The sequence below is a fragment of the Oenanthe melanoleuca genome, chromosome 5 (assembly GCF_029582105.1).
Source record: "Oenanthe melanoleuca isolate GR-GAL-2019-014 chromosome 5, OMel1.0, whole genome shotgun sequence".
Lineage (NCBI taxonomy): Eukaryota > Metazoa > Chordata > Aves > Passeriformes > Muscicapidae > Oenanthe > Oenanthe melanoleuca.
Window position 1 is genome coordinate 6,563,310 of NC_079339.1, and position 19,812 is coordinate 6,583,121.

Genomic DNA, 19,812 nt, shown 5'->3' on the forward strand with positions numbered 1-19,812 from the left:
TCTTGGCCTCCAGTGCTCAGGACATCAACTCTGGAGCTCTTAGGCTCCTACTTCATTGGGTTATCTTAAATAAGCAAAGCATATAATAGTTAAAAAGGTTATTTATTACAAAGCACAGTAGTCTCAAAAGCACACAGAAAAGCAATAGCAAAGCAGTGGCAAAGGAATGGCAAATGGCAAGAGCAAATGGCTAAAAGCCCTGGCAAAATCCAATGGCTAAAAGCACCAACTCTCCCCAAAGCATACTCTTACATAGGATTTTTCCAACAAGCTAAGATGCAAACTCGGACCACCATTCCTTAACCTATTAGAATTCTATTAGAATTCTTAGCACACCAGGTTATGTATACAGCTATTCATACAATTTATCTTGTTCTATTTGAAAAATGTAAACAGAATTCTTACTATAGCTCTATTATGTCTAAGTCTTGTCTACAACTGTGGGCCTGGAGCCTCTTGCTGAAGATACCAATATGTTTCAACCTTCACTAGAACTTGCTCTGCTACTCTGGCATTTGAAACCTTTCACTTACTAAAAGCATTAGAACTCACCCTAAAATTTACTGACTTACTTCCACTTAAATGTCTACTTTATGTGTGAGTGGCTTAATATACTTCAGTCCATCCAAAGGCTTTAATTCAATCCTTGCACTCTGATTTCTCCCTGAAAGATTCAGAGAATCTCCTCACTGACTCAAACATCTCCCCCTCCTCTTAGAACCATAAAGATTCCGTTAACAGACTTAATCATTTGTCAAATGCATGGAGAAAACAAGGCACCATGATTAGCACCAAAAAACTTTTTCATCCATGATGCTAAATTCCGATCCACTAAACAGATCATCCAAACTGTACCATTCTGAGACTCATATCACTTGCAGGCTACTTGGCCTATTTTCTCCTCCTGGATGGCCCTCTGGTAGCAGAGGTCATCCTTTGCATCAAGGTCTGGCGTGGCATGTGTCCCAACTGCTCAACACCTGCTGGATTGCAGCCAGCAGCGGAGCTAAAAATCTTCCTGGTGGCAAATATAGCAGCCAGCCCAGTCTTGCCCTTGACTGTTTCAGGAGCGTCTTGGCCAGCCCTGCTCCTTTTACCTGGTTATCAAAGCAAAACTTCACCTACTTCATTTAGGAACAAATGGCTATCATGGCAAAGCATGCACAAATTTACATTAACAATATAACTACAATGATAACTAAACAAGTGAAAAGGCGTTTTTCTGGGGCTATGTTGAACAGACATATGGTATTTAAACTTAATACATTAACTAAAGTTACTTAAACACTTTAAGTTGGCTAATTGACAAATCCGTAGTACTAAAAGCAAACAAAGTAAAAGCATAAGATTAACATATAATTGAACTTCATATTTTCCTTTATTATCTAACAAAAAATTCTACAATACTGCCGATTCCTCCACTTTAAAAAAGAAATAAAAACTAACCCAAAGTTCACAATCTTCTGCAGGTAAACACAATACAAAAATGAACAGTACTTTAAATAATAGACATACATTTATAAAATTAGATAATCATCAATCCTTAAAAAACTGTCTCTTCACCTCAGAGTCTGCAAACAGCTGACAAGCCTTGATTCAATGAGGAGTTAGATGTTCATCTCTAGAAAATGAGCATCAAATTCACCCCAAAAATTAGCTTCAGCTGCCATATTGATAGGGTCAAATTGCCAAGCCAAAACGACTGGAATGTTATTTTGATGCAGAAAGCACCTGGGTTTACACACTTTCCCTTCCAGGCAGAATTAAGGCCTGGCCACTGCCTAAATTATAATTGGAAGAGACCTCCCTGACATCTTTTTGTTAAAAAAACTCTTAAGAACAATAGCTACAATTAAATATTTCAGGGTGAGAAAAAGAAATCAAATTCCTTCAGCAGCTTGTTCTCTCTGAAGTTTTTCCTCAGGATGAGATGCTTTGAACGTGGCAGGCTGCTGGAGTGCTTCTATAATAACAACTCAGGAAAACCATAAGACTAGAAATTCAGAAGAGACTTTCAACAAAGCTCAGATAATTTTCTTGGAATTCTGAAAAATACTTAAAATCATGAGACAGCACAGGTTCAGGTCATGGGAGACCTGCTAAAATAAGAGAGATAATTAATAAAAAAGGAAGCAAAGGAATATTAAATTCACAACTTAACTTTGTTCATACATTTGATTAAGGGGCATGTCTGGAAGCTTTCCAAAATTTGCTTGGAATGTTGAAAGAATTCAAGTTAATAAAACAGAAATCAAAATAATTCTGTAATACAGAATTCATACTCTTAATACAATGGTTTTAAAATTAAATACAGAAACTAAATATGAGCCTTAATAAATCGAGCTGATAGAGAAATACTGTTTTTCAAATATATATAAAGGAAATTTGGCTCAAATTAATTTTTACAATTCAGATGATGGTCCTAGAAATGGTCCTGATTTGTGTTCATGAAGCATTTCATTGATAATTTGAAAAATGTAAACTAGAAATCTATTACAGTTTGGTTTGAAGGGAAAGCTAAAATACTGATAATAAATCTGTAAGGCATAAATTTGCAAGTTTCTTCTTTAAAGAAATTTAAAACCTATTCATTCATATTGAGGGCATTGCAAAGGCTTAAAAGCTAGGTTTTTAAAAAAATAATTAACTGTAGAAAAATTAAAACTCAATGCTGACATTAGGACAAATGTCCACTCATATCTGAGCAATAACAGATCGCCAAATATAGACTATCTCAATTCAAATCGAATACAAAATGTCCTGTACCTTCACCATTCCAAGAATTTCAGCATCTTGTTGACAACGTTAAAACCAAACAACTTTAACTTTACATGCAAGAACTGTGACAACAGAACTGAATCTGTTACCATATTCATGTCCCTCTGCTCCATCTGCCCCCAACAACGTGGTTAAAAGCAGCTCTTGGTGTCCCCCCACCCCCCTTTCCCTCTCCTCTCTGCGCACTGGACTAGTGCATGCCACGGAGGGAGTGGAGGCGGGGCTGACAGAGTCTTTGGGAGTGATGCGCAGTGGGGGGGACGGAGCGGCCGCGCCCCCATCACAGGGGGACCACGGGCTGGGCATGCCCGACCCTCCCCCATCACAGAGGGAACGTGAGCTGCTGCCGTCCCTGGGCACTGGCCACGGAGAAGGACGCCGGCCACGGGGCGGGCGGGCTGAGGCAGTGGAGAGGAAGAGAGGAGAGGAGCAGCGGCACTCCCCTCCCCCGGTCTGCGGCCCGGGCAGGTGACGTCACGCTGCTGCGCCCGGGTCTTCTCTGGGTCTGAGCGGGCACCCTGCAATTGCTTAAGAGTTGTTAAAAGTTCTTTCTGGAGTGAGAAAACCAGCTCCGCAGCGCGCGGTTGGAAGGAAAGCTCAGAAACTAAATCAGAATCTTTTTCCTTTGACTTTACAAAGCATAAACTTCTCTCCCTGTTTGTATCTGCGGACTTTAATGTTGATATTTCAGGTTTCCTTGAAACTGGGCAATCATCTTCTCCCCCAGCATTCCCAACAGCCGGAGACAGATCTGTCTCTGCCCTCTCGCTCTCACCCGCACTGCTCTGTCCTTCCCCGCCGATCCCCCCCACTCCCCCCCCCCTCCGCCATTTCCCCCTTCTCTTTTTAAACACCGTTTCACGCATGGCTTGTGCAGGGGTTGAAATTCCTTGAGCAGCCACTGCAGCCGCAGTGAAGTGGCCGCGCGGGGCGGGAAGCGGGGGCTCCATTCTAGGGATTACTTTGAATACATGCCGGGGGGGAGGGGACGGGGGACGGGCTGTGCTGGCTCAGCAGCCGCAGCAAGGCTGCTTCAATGGGGCAGGCACGGGCGGCACCGGGACAACAGCCATGGCCAGGCTGTGGAATGAGGCTGGCTGTGGAGGCGCAGAGCCACTGCCCCATCCAAGCCGGTCTGTGCGAGGGTCAGTCCCGCAGGGACCAATGCCTCAGGGACCGACGCTGTGGAGCGGGGAGCTGCGGAACAGGGGCCGGTGACGGGGAAATCGGGGCCCCTGCACTTGCAAAACAAGGCTTGAGCAGCGCCGTAGGCGGTGCTGCCGGCCGGTCCCCTGAGCCGTTCTGCCCGGTTACGGGGGATGGCGGTGACGGAGTCCCCGAGTTTGTGCTTGAAAATAATCACGGCAATTTGCAATATATTGAGACACTGTTGTAGGTAATAAACGAATCAAACCGAATTAAAAGGTTAAATTGGCAAATTTTATTTTCGCGAACGAAAATACGGTCCTGGAAAGCCACAACCGGAAAAAAAAAAACAACACCGAGCCCGGGCTCGGAATTGGGTGAACACACGATGTTACCCAGCCTCTATCGCACTGGGTTCCCCTGGTGTTCACGTCGCCGTCTTGGTTGGCCTCTTTTTTATACTGTTTTTCATAGCCTGGAGCGGGACAGTCCTTTGTTTCAAGTTCAGCTCTGGTGTCCACACAAGACAAAGTCCTTCCTGCTCCTTGACGAGATTTTGTGTCCGTTGTGTATTGCTTTTAGGTGGTTGATTTCATCTTTACGGGGACCAGAGTCGGGGAATGCAGTCCTGGTTATGGGTTTTTCGGGAAATGCTGCTCTCCTGTGAGTTTCCAGTCTTCCCCAGGAGATAGGTGCTTATCGGTAGCAGTCCGATCTGTAGATATGTTAATTTACCTAGTTCTGAGGCAATCACTGCCTTTTCCTGTGGCTCGTTTATTTTGCAGACTTATTTTATACAAAACACGAATTACAATATGGTATATATATATATATATATATATATCACAGACACCAATTGAGAAGACAGTGAAGATGTCTCTGTCTTTTCAGAATTTGTAAGTGGCTCACTGAAAGATTCTCTGATCAGTCTCCAAGACGGTAATAACAGAGGAGCTTTTCTATCTCCCAAACAAACATCATCAAAAAGTTTAAGACCAACTCGATCCCAGAAAGTTTAACTTAAAACACAATCGGGATCTACATTTGGAAAATTCTTTTGAACATATGTTATTAACAGTTCTCTTAACTTTTTATCTGGAACACTAAAATCATTTTTCCTTAATAAAGATTCTAAATAATCATACATATATTTCTGCTCCTCACATATATTTCCCCCATCTTTATACTTCAATGCCTCACTATAACTCACACCACTTCTATACCTCAGCAGCTACCTTATTTTTAATATGTTATTATAAATTCCAGATCCTTTCCCATACTCTTATTTCTGTTCTTTAAATATAATTTCCCCCATCTCTGTGGATTTACCTAAATACTCAGCTCATCTTAAATACATAATTTTAAGTTCTGGATACTTTCCTATGCTCTTCTTTCTGTTCTTTAAATATATTTTCCCTCTTTTCTATGGATTTACCTCAACACTCAGCTAATCTTAAATATATAAGTTCTGTATTTTTTCTCATTTCTGCTCTTTTTGCATAATATTTCCCATGCTCCTAGCTTACCCCAAAGTTTCTCACCTCAATACAAGATAGGCGATGAGAAGTCCCAGTCTCTTCCCCAATCATGCTTGCTTCTCCCAGCAGTCAGCAGGGGCTTTCTTCTGGTTTTCACATTACCACACTTATTTGAAGCTTTTGAGGAGGACTGACAGTATTTTACTTATTAGTAAAAAGAGGTAAAAGTGACGTCCTCACATGGGGCACCAAAATGTGAGGTTCTTGGTCTCTGGTGTTCAGGGCACCAACTCCGGAGCTCTTAGTCTCCTACTTTGACATGTGAGGTTCCTGACCCCCAGTGCTCTAAGGCACCAGCTCTGGAGCTCTTAGGCTCCTACTTCATTGGGTTATCTTAAATAAGCAAAGCATATAATAGTTAAAATGGTTATTTATTACAAAGCACATCTTATTACAAAACACATCAGTCTCAAATGCACACAGAAAAGCAATATAAAACCAGTGACAAATGGCAAGAGCAAATGGCTAAAAGCCCTGGCAAAATCCAATGGCTAAAAGCACCAACTCTCCCCAAAGCATACTCTTACATAGGATTTTTCCAACAAGCTAAGATGCAAACTCGGACCACCATTCCTTAACCTATTAGAATTCTATTAGAATTCTTAGCACGCCAGGTTACGTATACAGCTATTCATACAATTTATCTTGTTCTATTTGAAAAATGTAAACAGTATTCTTACTATAGCTCTATTATGTCTAAGTCTTGTCTACAACTGGGGCCTGGAGCCTCTTGCTGAAGATACCAGTATGTTTCAACCTTCACTAGAACTTGCTCTGCTACTCTGGCATTTGAAACCTTTCACTTACTAAAAGCATTAGAACTCACCCTAAAACTTACTGACTTACTTCTACTTAAATGTCTACTTTATGTGTGAGTGGCTTAATATACTTCAATCCATCCAAAGGCTTTAATTCAATCCTTGCACTCTGATTTCTCCCTGAAAGATTCAGAGAATCCCCTAACTCACTGACTCCAACAACCTGCTATAGCTTTGTCTGGATGTTTGTGAACCTGCCCCTGCGTGGTGGTGGCTCAGCTGCTCCCTGAGATCCTATCCCACCTAACTCTCTCTGTGTGGTTTCACTGGAAAGAATTCCCATGGCTGTAACAAACCTAGCTTTTGTTGTTGCAGCATTCCACAATTTTGCTGGATCGAGCTAATGGTTTACAAATGTTTACAGTGTGCAAGTGTTGTACAAGTAGGGAAAACAAAATTATGCTCCTTCAGCTTCCCATTATACACAGGAAGATGAGCTTGAGTTGTATGTGCTGTGTTGCTGATACTTGGACTTGCTCTAGCTCCCTGTACTTCTCCAGCAGTTCACTCTGCTAGGTTCCCTTTAATCTCATTTATAAATCCCTTAGCTTTTTGGGTAAGAAGAGGGCACGTATTGCCCTTCTTCCAGTTTGTGTTGACTCATTGACAAGCCAAGTAAGTCAGATAACTTGTTTTTTCCCTTGATAAGGACACTTAGTTCGGGCACTCTGCTCTGCCTGCCACCAGATGTCACAAAATGCATGACACTCATACCTCTCACACTTCAGCTCTTCTTTCAAACATGGTTTGGTGAATAAATTCAAAAGTTATTACCAGGGGACTGATGTTGCATAAATCCTAGGAATAGCTAGAAAACCTTACAAAAAGCAAAGATGAAGTAATTAACCTTAATATTACAAAACCTTACCTTATCAAAGGTAATGATGAAGCGGTTAACAAAATTAATTTTGTTAATTGAAGTAGGTCTGATGTTTCCTTAGATCCAAGGCAGATAGAATCTGAAGCCTTTCTTGGTTTCTTTTCTGCACCCTCCAGACATGCAATCTCTTTTTTACAAGTTAAAATAGATCGTGAAATATCTAAATTATGAAGTTAAGCTCACGAGACATCTGTTGCTAACTGAGGAATAAACACCAGGTCATCAGACTTACTTTATCCTAAAGTTCATATTTCATTATGAACTCAAAACCTCTTCTATATGTTTAGAGCTACAATTTCCCCAGCATAAAGTGAAAGAAGATGGTCAGAAAAAAAGCCCCTCAAGGCTGAGCTGGCATTTTTCAAATACTACGTACATGGGTATATGCCCAGCAAGCCACTGGAAAAGCCACCTATCATTATCTCCCACAGAGAATATGAGAACTTCAACACTGTATAAAATGGAGTCACAAGGCCTAGTAAATGCTTTTCAAAATATCTTTGTTAACTAAAATTGTTGCAGTCCTGGAGGAAAAACTGTGGTGTGCATTTATCTCCACCATCTATGCACTTGTTTGCCATGGAAGCAAAAGGATATTTTGTCATGAACTTTCTATGGTACCCACTATAAGGGAAAACCTAAATGTTGCCTTTCATGTGGAATTCCATCCATCAATGTAGTTTATTTGCATTATTCTTTTTCCACAGTAATTGTATAAAAGAATGGTTCGTTGATGCTGAATTTTTTAACTGGATGCCAGACACAATTGCGACTTGTCCTTTAATGCTAGAAGTTCCTTGTAATAGTCATCTTTTCCATTAACCAGTGGTGCAGGTGTTGTCTTTGTTCTGTGCAGAGACTTGCGTGGACCCCATCACTGCAGTGAGTGCCTTCCAAGCACTCTTCTGAAAACATCCTGCTGGGATAGGAAAATACTGCTATCCTTATTTTGTGGATGATCAGCTGAGATATTTGGTGATCTGCCCACAGCCTTGTGAAAATTGAAATCCATGGGAGAGTTAGGAATAAAATCTACAGTCCCTGCTCACTGCCTTTGCTAACACAAAATGCTGGCTTCTTGTTTTTTCTTTTTTTTTTTTTTTTTTTTCACCGACTGTGAGCTTCACTTGCCTGTTTAGAAGATGGTATTGACTTTTCCACATCTATTGGTTTATAATTTTTTTGCTGCCTATTCTTGTATACAACTTTTTAACTTTGTTTAAAAGTTTTAAAAAAATCCTGGAACCTCTAAAATTCTAAATCTACTTATTTCCTTATCAAAAGAGGAAGGAGAATTATTGCTGATTTATCATCTTATTTATAAATATTTAGTAGGGATGAGCTGAGGCTGGCATATGTGATAGAAGTTTGGCAAGTGTAAGTAAACTGATAAATTCTAGTTATTAAGTCACTACTTCAACTGTACAAACTAGAGGAAAAATACAAGATGACCATCCTAAACAACAGCTCCAGTCTTCTGTTGGACCTGAAACACACTTCAACAATGCTTTTAGCCTCATCTTCCTTTGTACTTCTTGCATTTTGTTCTTAGAAGTGAGTGAACTGTCTGACTGTTCAGAGCTGTTGAGCACTTGCAATATCATACTGAATTTGGAAAACTGCCCAGGAGGCCAATTGTCCTGCACAGTCTCACTGACAAAGGATCATCAGCATTTGAGAGGGTGGAGATTCATGTCAAAATACAAAATTGAGTGCATTTTTAAGACACTTCTTCTGTGTAGCAGGTGTGTGTGTCTGTGTAATATGAAATACAACCTCTAATACAACCACAGGTTGGTGGGCTGGATGCAGAAATTAGAATTGAATTGAAAGGACTGTGTTACACAGCTTGCCACTTTAACACAAAATTAGATAAGACCAGAAGGGATTTTGATTTTTATGCTTAAAATTAGTGTTATTGTGTGGGATTCTGGCTAAGAGCAGACTGGATTTGTGAGCTCCCAGCAAACAACTGCTGTTTTGTGTCTGCTTCAAAACTGTAACACCATAGCATTAAACTGGGTGGTGGTGGTGATGTAAAAATAGCCTTGTACAATGTGCATCCTTCTGAAGTGAGCTGGGAAGCCAGTCTGGCCTGTACTGTGTTATTATGTTAGGCCTGCTTGCCTTTAGGAATGAATTGGTTACTCACATGATGTGCTGAGCTGCTGACAGTGCTCTTTTTTTTCTTTTTTTTTTTTAATAAGTGCTGATCTTAGAAAGTAACACTTGCATCTTTAATGTGTCTTTCCATACCTGTTTAATGCCAGTGAGAGTAATCTTGTATTTCACCAAAACTACAAGTGTTTAGTTTCCAGTGTCCTGGATAATTTGTGGTTTCTCTTAAAAGACTTGGACAATTGCTATAGCGAAACACCTCCAAAGAAATTCCCTGTGAAATCAAAGGTGAAGGTGTTAAGACACCAAGACAATAAAACTTATATCAAAGTAGCCAGCAGAAGAGGCCATAGAGGAACAGGTTGTCCTTTAAGCTTCACTACATTGTGTGAGGTGTCACCCCTCTCTTTCTGTAGATTTCATGAAGGAAGCAAAGCTATTCTTTCCTCATGTAATTCACTGAGAGCCCTCAGCTAGATGTTCAGCAGGATAAGCACCTGCCTTCCTTGCTTTGGATCTGATGACAGACCCCAGATTTTGATAGGAGTTGGTTAATCCATAATTCAAGCATGTGCCCACGGCAACACCTGCCACACAGGTGAGCTTTTAATCTTGTTAATATACCAATATAATACAACTTCACACACATACACACCCAGTAGTAAATGTCGTGAATAGGAAAATTTAATAAAATGAGATTATAATTGTCTAATGTATTTTTTGTTGGGCAATAAAGTTGCCCATGTGTTGTAATTGAGGTCTGAAGTTAACTTGCTTGCTGAGTCCTCTCTAGAGTAGATTACACAGACTAAGAAAGCATGTGAAAAAATGTTTTTAATGCTCTGTTTTTCTTCCTGTTTTGTCCACTAGCCTTTCCTCCTTAGCTCTGTCTTGGGTTGGTGCCCACTGTAATATCTACTGCCATCAAACTCAGTGCTTAAAAGTTAGGCACATGTTTGAAACATCTGCTGATTTGAGACCCTCCACGGTGACTATTAACTTTTGCCTCTGATGTTTTCCAAAGCCCTTGATTCTCTTTTCATACCCTGAGTGACCCTGATGCAGTCCTCAGGAGATCTGTAAAGCAGAATCCTCTACTTCCTAATTGTGTAGATATTGGAAGGTGAGGTACGAGGAAACTTTGGGTTCAGGCTTAAATATTCCAAGGCTCACATGCATTTTATAGGTGTACCTTGTGAAATGTAGGTCTGAGGTACCTCATATGTAGTTCTGCATTGAATTTTCATGTGGCTCATTTCTAGTCTGCACAGAGAGGTATTACCTGGCTTTTCACCAGACACTCATGAACAGGTGTTTGGGGAGGACCATGTCTAGTTCATCAAATGAAGAAGAGCCGAATTAAATCCCAATCACAGATGAAATGGTGGTTTGGATTAAAAGGTTTCTGACACATCAATGTATGCCTGAATCCCACTTGTGGTGGTGTTCGGGCTTAAGTAGAATATGTGTAAAATATTGCCATTTAAATTACGTTACTGTAGAGCTGGGCTTACCGGGGGTTAATGAGACAGCGCCTCTGACCAGCAAAGGCTGCTTTGCCATTTATGCTTCAGGTAATTTTATAGGATTGCTGTCACAGTCCTTCTGACTGTACAATATCTTCTTGGCTGCTTAATTGTGATGTAGGAATGAATACTCCTGTGCAAGGTACTGGAAGGTCAGACACAATGCTCTCAAAATAGTTTTGGAATAAGTTTAAAAAAAATGGATTATCTGACCTATCACAGAAGTCATAGAATCTGCCCTATAGGCTTCTTGGAGCAGAAATTCTCTCTCTGGAAATTGAGATAGATGAAGAGAAGGAACAATTTCCAGGGAAGAAATTACTTCTACTACTACTACTACTACTACTTCTACTACTAAGAAATTCTCTTAGGATTGGGGACTGCATCCAATTTGCCACTCTGTTACCTTTAGTAGACGCTTCTCCTCAGTAAATGTGACCTAAAATTGTAATTTTGGTCCTTGTCAAATACATCTCAATTTGCTACTCTGATGGTGTATTTTTTTCCAGCAGTTCTCTCACCTCTTTTGTACGGACTAGTTGGTGTTTCATCACAGTTACTGTCCTCTTTGTGATCTGTTGGCAGGGTTTAAGAAGGAAATTTTGCAGGAGTCCTCTGCAGAGCTTCCCAGATACAGACCAGTGTTTCATGGGAGCAATGACCAGGGGAGGTCAGGAGTTTTCCTTTTAGGTCCTGCAAAATTGCTTTGAGATGCCAAAAACTAAAAAGATGAAAATCTTTAAAGAAGAGATAAAGATTATTTTATTTTTTGAAGGTTTTTGTGTACTTTTTTTTTTTCCTTTTTTTGGAAATGAGAGGTTTTCTTTAACTCTTTAGTTATTTTTTTAGCCAGCAGAGGGAGTTCAAGCCCCTATTTTACAGTGACTGTGCAGGCTGGGCTGTGTGCTCAGCACTTCTGGATGCACGTAATGGAACATTCTCGGCATAGTTATGTGCTGGGGCCTGAATCAAGGGGGGTGGAATACAATCAGGTTTTGTTTTTTAATTAGCATAAAAAGATATCTTTTGAGGCAGTGAATTATCAGTAATACGCATTTGTTTGTTTCAAGATGTTTGCATCTGTAACACTTCTGCACTGTGCTTGGAGTATGAAAATGTAAGGGTATGAAAGTGGCACTTCTTATGAAGTGTGAAATCCAGGATCTTTTGGCTCCTTTTGGAAGTAACTTCTATCTTTCAACGCAGTGATCAAATTTTCTTGTAGATGGTTATTGGGAAAGAACTGAGTTCTTCCTTCCTTTAGGTTTTTAATGTATTATTCTGCAAACTGTATGTTCTGGTGAGAGGAACATCCTGCTACATCCTGTGTTTCAAAACAAGAATAGTAATGAAATAGTTGAAAATAAATCAAGCACTGCTGGGCTTCCTTTAAACCTGTAATTGTGGTTCCTCTGTGACAATAAACTCTCAACTGAGCATTTACCCCTGAGCAGTCAGGGTCTTTTATACCAGCTTGAGCTGATAACTGAAAATGTAAACCACATTTTAAAGTAATTAATTGTATACTCTGGGCTGACAAATGTTAAATTATACAAATTTGAGCAGATGCAGATGCACATTCTGTCGCCCTAGAATTCTGGACAGATTCTTCAGAACTGAGCAGCTTGTTCTTGCGTGCAAATATGGATTGACAAAAATTACTTGGCTAGTTTCTCAGATTTCCTGAAACTGGCATTATACAAATGTCTATTTTTATTACAAGGAAAGCTGAAATGTTCAAGCTTTGAGGGCTTAATTATAGGTGAGGTGAATCTCAAGATCCACATTACTGCATTTCACCTTTTTCACTTAAAATTGATAGGCTACTACTTTTGTTTATACAGCAATTGCAAACTAAATTTAGATGTAGTAGTAAGGGCTAAAACAAATTGTGCTTTGTCAGGAGAGTGAAGAAAGGTACTGAGCAGTGAAAACAGTATGGGGAGTCAACATGTCTGGCACTGACACAGTGCTGCAAAATCAGCGCTTTGATGGCCTATAAAGCATAATAACAGCTGTGTGAAAGATTTGCTGTGCTTAGCTGGCATTATCTCTTGTGCAGAGGAAAGTACATTGTAAACCAGTAAAAATTAACTGCCACGGCACAATGATGGTTTTGTGACAGGAAATTCAGATAAAGTTTTGCCACTGTTGGCGGAATGATGAAAAGGATTAGGGCTATTTGCATACAGGTGTGGAGAGGTGGTGATGTCCTGTGTTCCCAGAGGCCAAGGCACTGCAGGTATGCAAAGTGCTTCAGCTCTAAGTGCTGCCTTTATTTTCACCTGATTTTTTTTTTTTTTAACCTGGCCATAAAGTAGGAGAAAAGGGTCTTGAGAAATGGACAATCCCAGGAAACGTCATTGGGTGGCAGCAGAACATTTACCACTTGCCGTGGCATCCCAGCAAAATAAAGCCAGAAAGAACTGCAGATCTGCATGTTTGTGATATAGATAACTGCAGATGAGATTTCAGAATGGTATTTATGGTGAGACAGCCGTTCATGTTTAAGACATGAGATTTCTTTCCAAAAGTGTTTGCGTGTGTGTATGTCTTGTGCATATATGTAAAAATATATATTTATATATAAACATATATGTGCATGTAAAGATAAAAGCTATGTCTCTGCAGGTGAGATTTGCTCTATGATAGTGAGAAGCTTTAATGTGATGACTGCAACTACTAGCCCCCAAATTAGATCTCATATCCCTGGCAGACCAAGCTTGTTCCCAAGAGATACGTCTTGCTGCTGGTGCAAATAAAAGCATCATGTAAAGGTTCTAAATTAATTTTTCTACTGGAAGGAATCAACTGGATCTGTGAATGTGGCCAGAAAAAGTGAAAGTTTTAGTAAAAACTCTCTGGCTTTCTGTAGTAAAAATATGACAGGCAGGACAGTATTTGTTATCCTTTTAGGAAGAAGTTATCTTCTCCATCTTTATTCTACAGCATAAGTATTTGACCTTTTTGGATGTAGATATTGCTTGAAATATAGATAGTGCTTGAAAGACTCCAGAAGTCTGTTCTATATTTGGAACTAGGAGCTAAGTCTGTTTTGGGTGTGTTCATTTTAGTGAACCAATAGAGCATTTGATTTTCTTTGTTTTGTGTTTTTCTTTAAAACTTTACCATTAGCTCACACAAAGGAATGCGTCATGGCCTTGAGGAGAACACAAACTGCAGCAGGCATACAAATGTGCCTGTTACCTTTACAGGGTTACATCTTTGTGTGCTAGCTTTTTTTTTTTCTGCTATTGTAAGTAAATCTCTTACCTTCCAACTACCCATTCTGCTGTCACTGCCATGGAAATGCCATCAATCTCCTACTTTACAGGCAATGTAGCTGCAAATGTGGAAACTCAGTGACTGGAAGGAATTTAACATCTTTCTTTTGCTGCTTCACCTGCAAATAAGAAAGTTAACTGTCCCCATGGACTTCCTTCAGCCATCAGGGCAGGCTGGCTTTGGGAATTGTTTGTTCCTGAAGTAGGGAGGGACCTCTGTGGTTCACTGCTCCTACTGAGAAACGAATGTCAGATACCAATCATTATAGTCCAGCCTGAAGATCTTGCCTTAGAAATGCTGAGGTTTTTCTGAACTACACTGATTTCTCTTCAGTTCAAGCCCAAGGTCCACAGCCCACAGGAACAAGAAAAAGCTCTGAACAAGAGCTGCCCTGTTTTGAAGCTCTCACTGAGCTCAGGATTCAGTGCGTGCTTCTGTATTTCCTAAAGTTATGATCTTGCATGAATAAGAGGCAGTATTTTCTGGATCCCAGCTCCCTGGGAGCCCTAAACCCTTGTTTGCTGATGGCATATGGTTTCATCAAGGAATAAAGGCTTTTGGCTCCTGCAGAGTTTAATAAAGCCTATTTTTATACATGTGAGTACTGTTGGGGACTCTCTGAAGAAAGATATCTCTAAAACTATATTGCTGTTTTGTTTGTACACATTACTGCAAGAGATTCTCAACTGTTGTCTCAGCTTCTAGTAACTAAGACATAAGATACTTGTATTGAAAAGCTTGGAAAATTAGGCAAGAATCAAAGTGGGAAAAGAAACCTGTTCACTCATAGGAAGGTTCCTTATGTTTGGACTGGATGTCATGAGGTTATTACATTAGATCATCTTTGTTCTATCTGCAGTGATTTAATTACAGTGAATTGACTTCATTTCTGTATTTTTCTCTTAACAGTTTAAGTAATTCCCTTGTTAATTTTTGCACCCACACAGCTCTGGGATTATCTTTATTTGCCTATACACAGGTGAAATGTCCCCTTAAATGGTGTTTCATTATTTGTTTCCATGCTTTGTTTACATTTTGCAGAACATTAAGGTGGTAGATTGGAAATGACAGGAATTGTGGTAGGTCAAATGTACAAACTCTTAGGATACCCCACTTTGGCACTAATGTCTAACCAAGGAATGCAGTCATCAGTGAGAATATGACAGTAGAAGCAACATCTGAATTTTTTTTTCTGTAGGGAATTGATTAGAAGCCACTGGGATTATGGTGGAGGAAAATGTTGGTGACTAATGGGAATGTTCCCATTTTTTTATTTGTAGTACATGTAACAGAATTTTCTTACTTTCTTTTGGACAAAGACACTGCTTGAGGAAAGAGAAAAACTTATTTTATTAGAGAAATCCATTATATCTGTTCTGATACTGAAGTTTCATGTTCTTTTCAAGACTCTGTGCTGCTTCTGTCTTGAGGGGTCAGCTCTCTAAATCTCAGCTTTATAACCCTGAGTTAATTAATAGCTCTTTGGAACACGCTGCCTTTGGCCTTCATTTTCTTCTCATTCAAGGATTTGCCAACCTGACTGCAGAAAAATCATGGTACCTTTTGTCCTGTGCCTGTTTTGCATGCTGACAATGGGAAAACTTGCTTTTTTCTATAAGTTGCAATGACATCCTCATCTTCTCTAGGAGTTACTTCAAGAGGATAACCATTTCCTCCTAGTTTGGCTTCCCTGTGTCAAAGATACTTGATAGTTTCCAGTGACTGGAGAAGGGCAGTTTGCAGGCTGATAATTCTGTGTGTACATGTTTCAAAGGATGTATCTTTGGGCAAGTCTCCAAGAGGCATAAAACCATCATGTTAACAAAATAACATGAGAATCTGTAAGGTCAGCATTGACTGTGGAGCATTTACAGCCTCAGTGAATGCAGCCAAAGCCATTCCTCCTAGTAACACTAGCAGGAATTTCTGAAGGTTCCTTTGGATCTGCTGTGGATTTGGCAAAAGTGCATCCAAACCTCATGTGTTTAAAAGGTTGAATTTTGGGCTCAACGACTTGCCTATTTTAATTCACTTTAGCTAGAAAGCTTCAGAATGTGCAGTTAGGAAAGACCCTACACAAATTCTTGAGAAAACAAAGATGAAAGAAGGTACTGCTGTTGTGAAGGAGGGCACCTGAAATCATCAAAACATTCATGCTTTTTTGGGGCAAATTGTTACAAATCAGGGGTTTACCCTCTTTTCCAGTGTACCACAGACTTCTGGAATTTCGTGTGGCCCTATATAAAAGGAAGTGACTATGTATAATTCATAAATTACTGTTTCAATCATTTTGTCTGTTTCCATCAATTCACTAGCAGAGGGCTTAAGGATTGATCACCTACTTTACCTGCTTAAGCTAAAGTACTCCAACTATGCTGTTCTTGCCACAAGCCACGGTTTGTCACTCTGTGCTATCTGAATCTGTGTTATGGGCTGCAAACTTTGCTGAGCCTGGAGGTCCACTTCTCCAGAGCTGAGTGTTGTTCACAGCAAAATTGTCAGATGTCCCTTCTCAAGGAAGTGTGGCATTTTGAAGCATTACTGGTTTACTGCAGAGCTGCCTTTCTGGAATGTGCAGTTTTAAACTTTTTAGATCTGCCTGATGGTTTCTGGTCTGTGTGAGGAAGGGTGTTTAGATAAGGTGGCTGTAATGGCCCATCTTGATCTGAAACTGATGTCTCTTTCCACAGAAGTCTTGGGTGACTGCTTGGTGCACATTCAGGAAAGTTCTCCCATGCTCCTTGTTGCATGTCCTGCTGAGCTGGGTTAAAAACAGAACTTTTTATTCTGAGAACGTAGCCAAAGGTGGAAACCTGAGCTTCATGGGAAAGAAGCAGATCCTTTTGGCATGTCAGAATGTGTTAGCTCTTGCAATAACCCCATGCTTTGCCCCAAATGGGAAGATTGAAACTCTGAGTTCCCACTTCCTTAGGAGTGGTAGAAATTCAGCTCCTACTCTGCAGAATTTGTCGTTGTTCTTTGAGCTGTTCTGCAGAAGAGTAAATTATTTCTTCATTCTAACTCCACTTTAAGGTCTGAAAGATTTCTTCTTGTTTCAGTGGCTTTTGGTTAGGACTGGAATGCATTCTGAAAACAACAGAAACACTGTAGCTTTTTTTCACCCTAAAGCAAATTTTCGGGTGACACCGAGCTCAGAATGGTGACTCATCTGATGGATGGGGTGCTATCCAGAGGGACCTGGATAAATTTGAGAAGTGAGCCCATGGGAATCCCATGAGGTTTAACAAGACCGGGTGCCAGTGCTGTGCCTGGGCCAGGTTAACCCTTGGTATCAATTCAGGCTGGGGATTAGCAGATCCAGAATAGCCCTATGAAAAGGATTTGGGGGTCCTGGTGCATGAGAGGCTGGACATGAGCTGGGAATGTGCAGTTGCAGCCTGGAAGGTCACCCATGTCCTGGGCTGCATCCAAAGCAGGAGAGGGAGGGGATTCTCTCCCTATACTCTGGTGAGACTCCACCTGCAGTGCTGCCTCTGGCTCTGGAGTCCCAGCACAGAAAGGACATGGAGCTGTTGGAGTGAGTCCAGAGGAGGCCACCAAGATAATGCAGAACCTCTCCTGTCAGGAAGGGCTAGAGAATTGAGATTGTTTTGCCTGGAAAAGAGAAGGGTTAAGGGTGACATAACTGTGGCCTCCAGTACCTGAATGGAGCCTACCAGAAAGATGGAGAGAGACTTTTCACATGAGCATGGAGTGACAAGATAAGGGGAAATGGATTCAAACTGAGAGTATATTTAGATTAGATATTTTGAAAAAAATTCTTTATTATAGGGTGGTGAGGTCCTGGCACAGGTTGCCCAGAGAATCTGTGGCTGCCCCATTCCTGTAATTGTTCAAGGCCAGGGCTCTGAGCAGCCTGGGATAGTGAAAGATACCCCTAGTCAGAGCAGGGAGCTTGGAATGAGATGATCTTTTCAACCCAAAGTATTCTAGGATTCTGTGATAAAAACAGATTAGCAACATAGCTTAACCTCTTGGATTTTCCAAGAGCTTTGCCACTAAGAAAACAAAGTACATGGTTGCTGTAAAATTATCAGTAAAAAAATGTTTTTGAACACATCTAGCATCTAAATATTTTTTAAATGTTTTTGTGGGTGTCTTCCTGAGTATTTTGAAATTTTTGTATATCCAATTATGGTCTTTCATAGGAAAATTTTTGAAATTTGAATGTTCTTCTGATTGTATTAAGGTAGCTCAGTGAAAAGAAATGAGTAATTGTGAACTGGTAAAATTTGCTCCTATGTACCCTGAAAAGATACATGAACAACACTCAAAATTTCCACCATGGTTTAATATTTCAGAGGTGCATAGAATAAATGTGATTTCATTTCATGCTATAAAAATTATTTAAAATACATGTTTTTCAAAAGAACTGGTGATTTAATTTCTTTAATATTTGGTATGTTATGTGCTTTCTGGGGTTTCTTTTGCAAAGATGGGTAAGTACAATATCACCCTGGACAGCATTTACCTAAGACAAAGGCAGTCTCTTTTTATTCTCAGTTTCTTATGGTAGTGCCTTTAGGTTGGTTAAGATCCAGTCGGTGTTGTATGACTACACAGAACAGTAAATAATCCCTGTCATAAAGAAACTTTAACCTAAAGAGGCAGCATGAGGAGAGGGGCATACAGAGAAGTAAAGATATAAAAAATAACAAAAATTCTAGTGTTTTGTTTTCCTGTTGAGGTAAGGTGTGCTCTGGGGGAAACTAAGGGAATTGGTGGGGGAAAGGATCTCGTTGAATCTTCACAGGAGGTAAAGGATGTTGGTAGGAAGTGGAGGTAAAAGACTAAGAAAGGAGAGGAGAAAGGTGGCTCTAAAATGGATGGACAGTGATGAATCAGATTTCCTGGATGAGCCCTGACTCAGGAACAATTTCCTTCCTGTTGAGAAGCATAGGGTGTTTTGCACATATATTTGTGTACTCAAGAGCAGACATCTGCATGAGCTTCACTCGGGGCTTTCTAGGAAGAATACCTTTTTGAATATTTAGCAACATTCTTATCACTAGGTTCTGATGCAAAGGTTATAAAGCTCTTTCAGGTTTTCTCTGTTCCATGAAGCATACAGCTCTGGATTCTGAGATCCCCAAATCCTTTTTAAAGCTGTATGCATTTTGTGTCTCTTTTCAGACATGAGGTATTTCCTGCACAAGGTTCACCATTCAGAAATTAATTTGAGGTGTCTGAGGGTTCTTGTTTTCAGTATATCATATGTTATCTAACCCCAAAATTTTGATTAATCTCCTCCTCACTTATTGATGGGGAAAAAGAACAGGAAAATTGAGAACTGCCTTGATTTTTAAAACTCAAAGCACACAAAGGCCTATTTGCTTTGCAGTAGCATCTCTGCTGAAGTGCTCAGAAAAAAAGCCAGGGGTGAAACCTAGATTTCTTTTCTTCTGTCTTGCAGCTTTGAGATGGGATTGGAAAAGATGTTTTTCCTTTTTTTTAATTTAGCCAGGAAAGTTGATTATTGTTAATAATGCTACCTCTAATGTTTCATTGTATTATTATTTTAAGGAAATGTTTGAGCATTAAGCATTTTTCCCACAGCAAAGAAACAATGTACCTTTCCCTGCCAAAGATCACATTCACATACATATATCCTCTTCATTTCTGTAGCTGGAAGGTGAAGCTTGGAATTTTTCCAGTAGCCCAGCTGCCAATTTGACATTATCGATCATTATCAGGAGCCATTT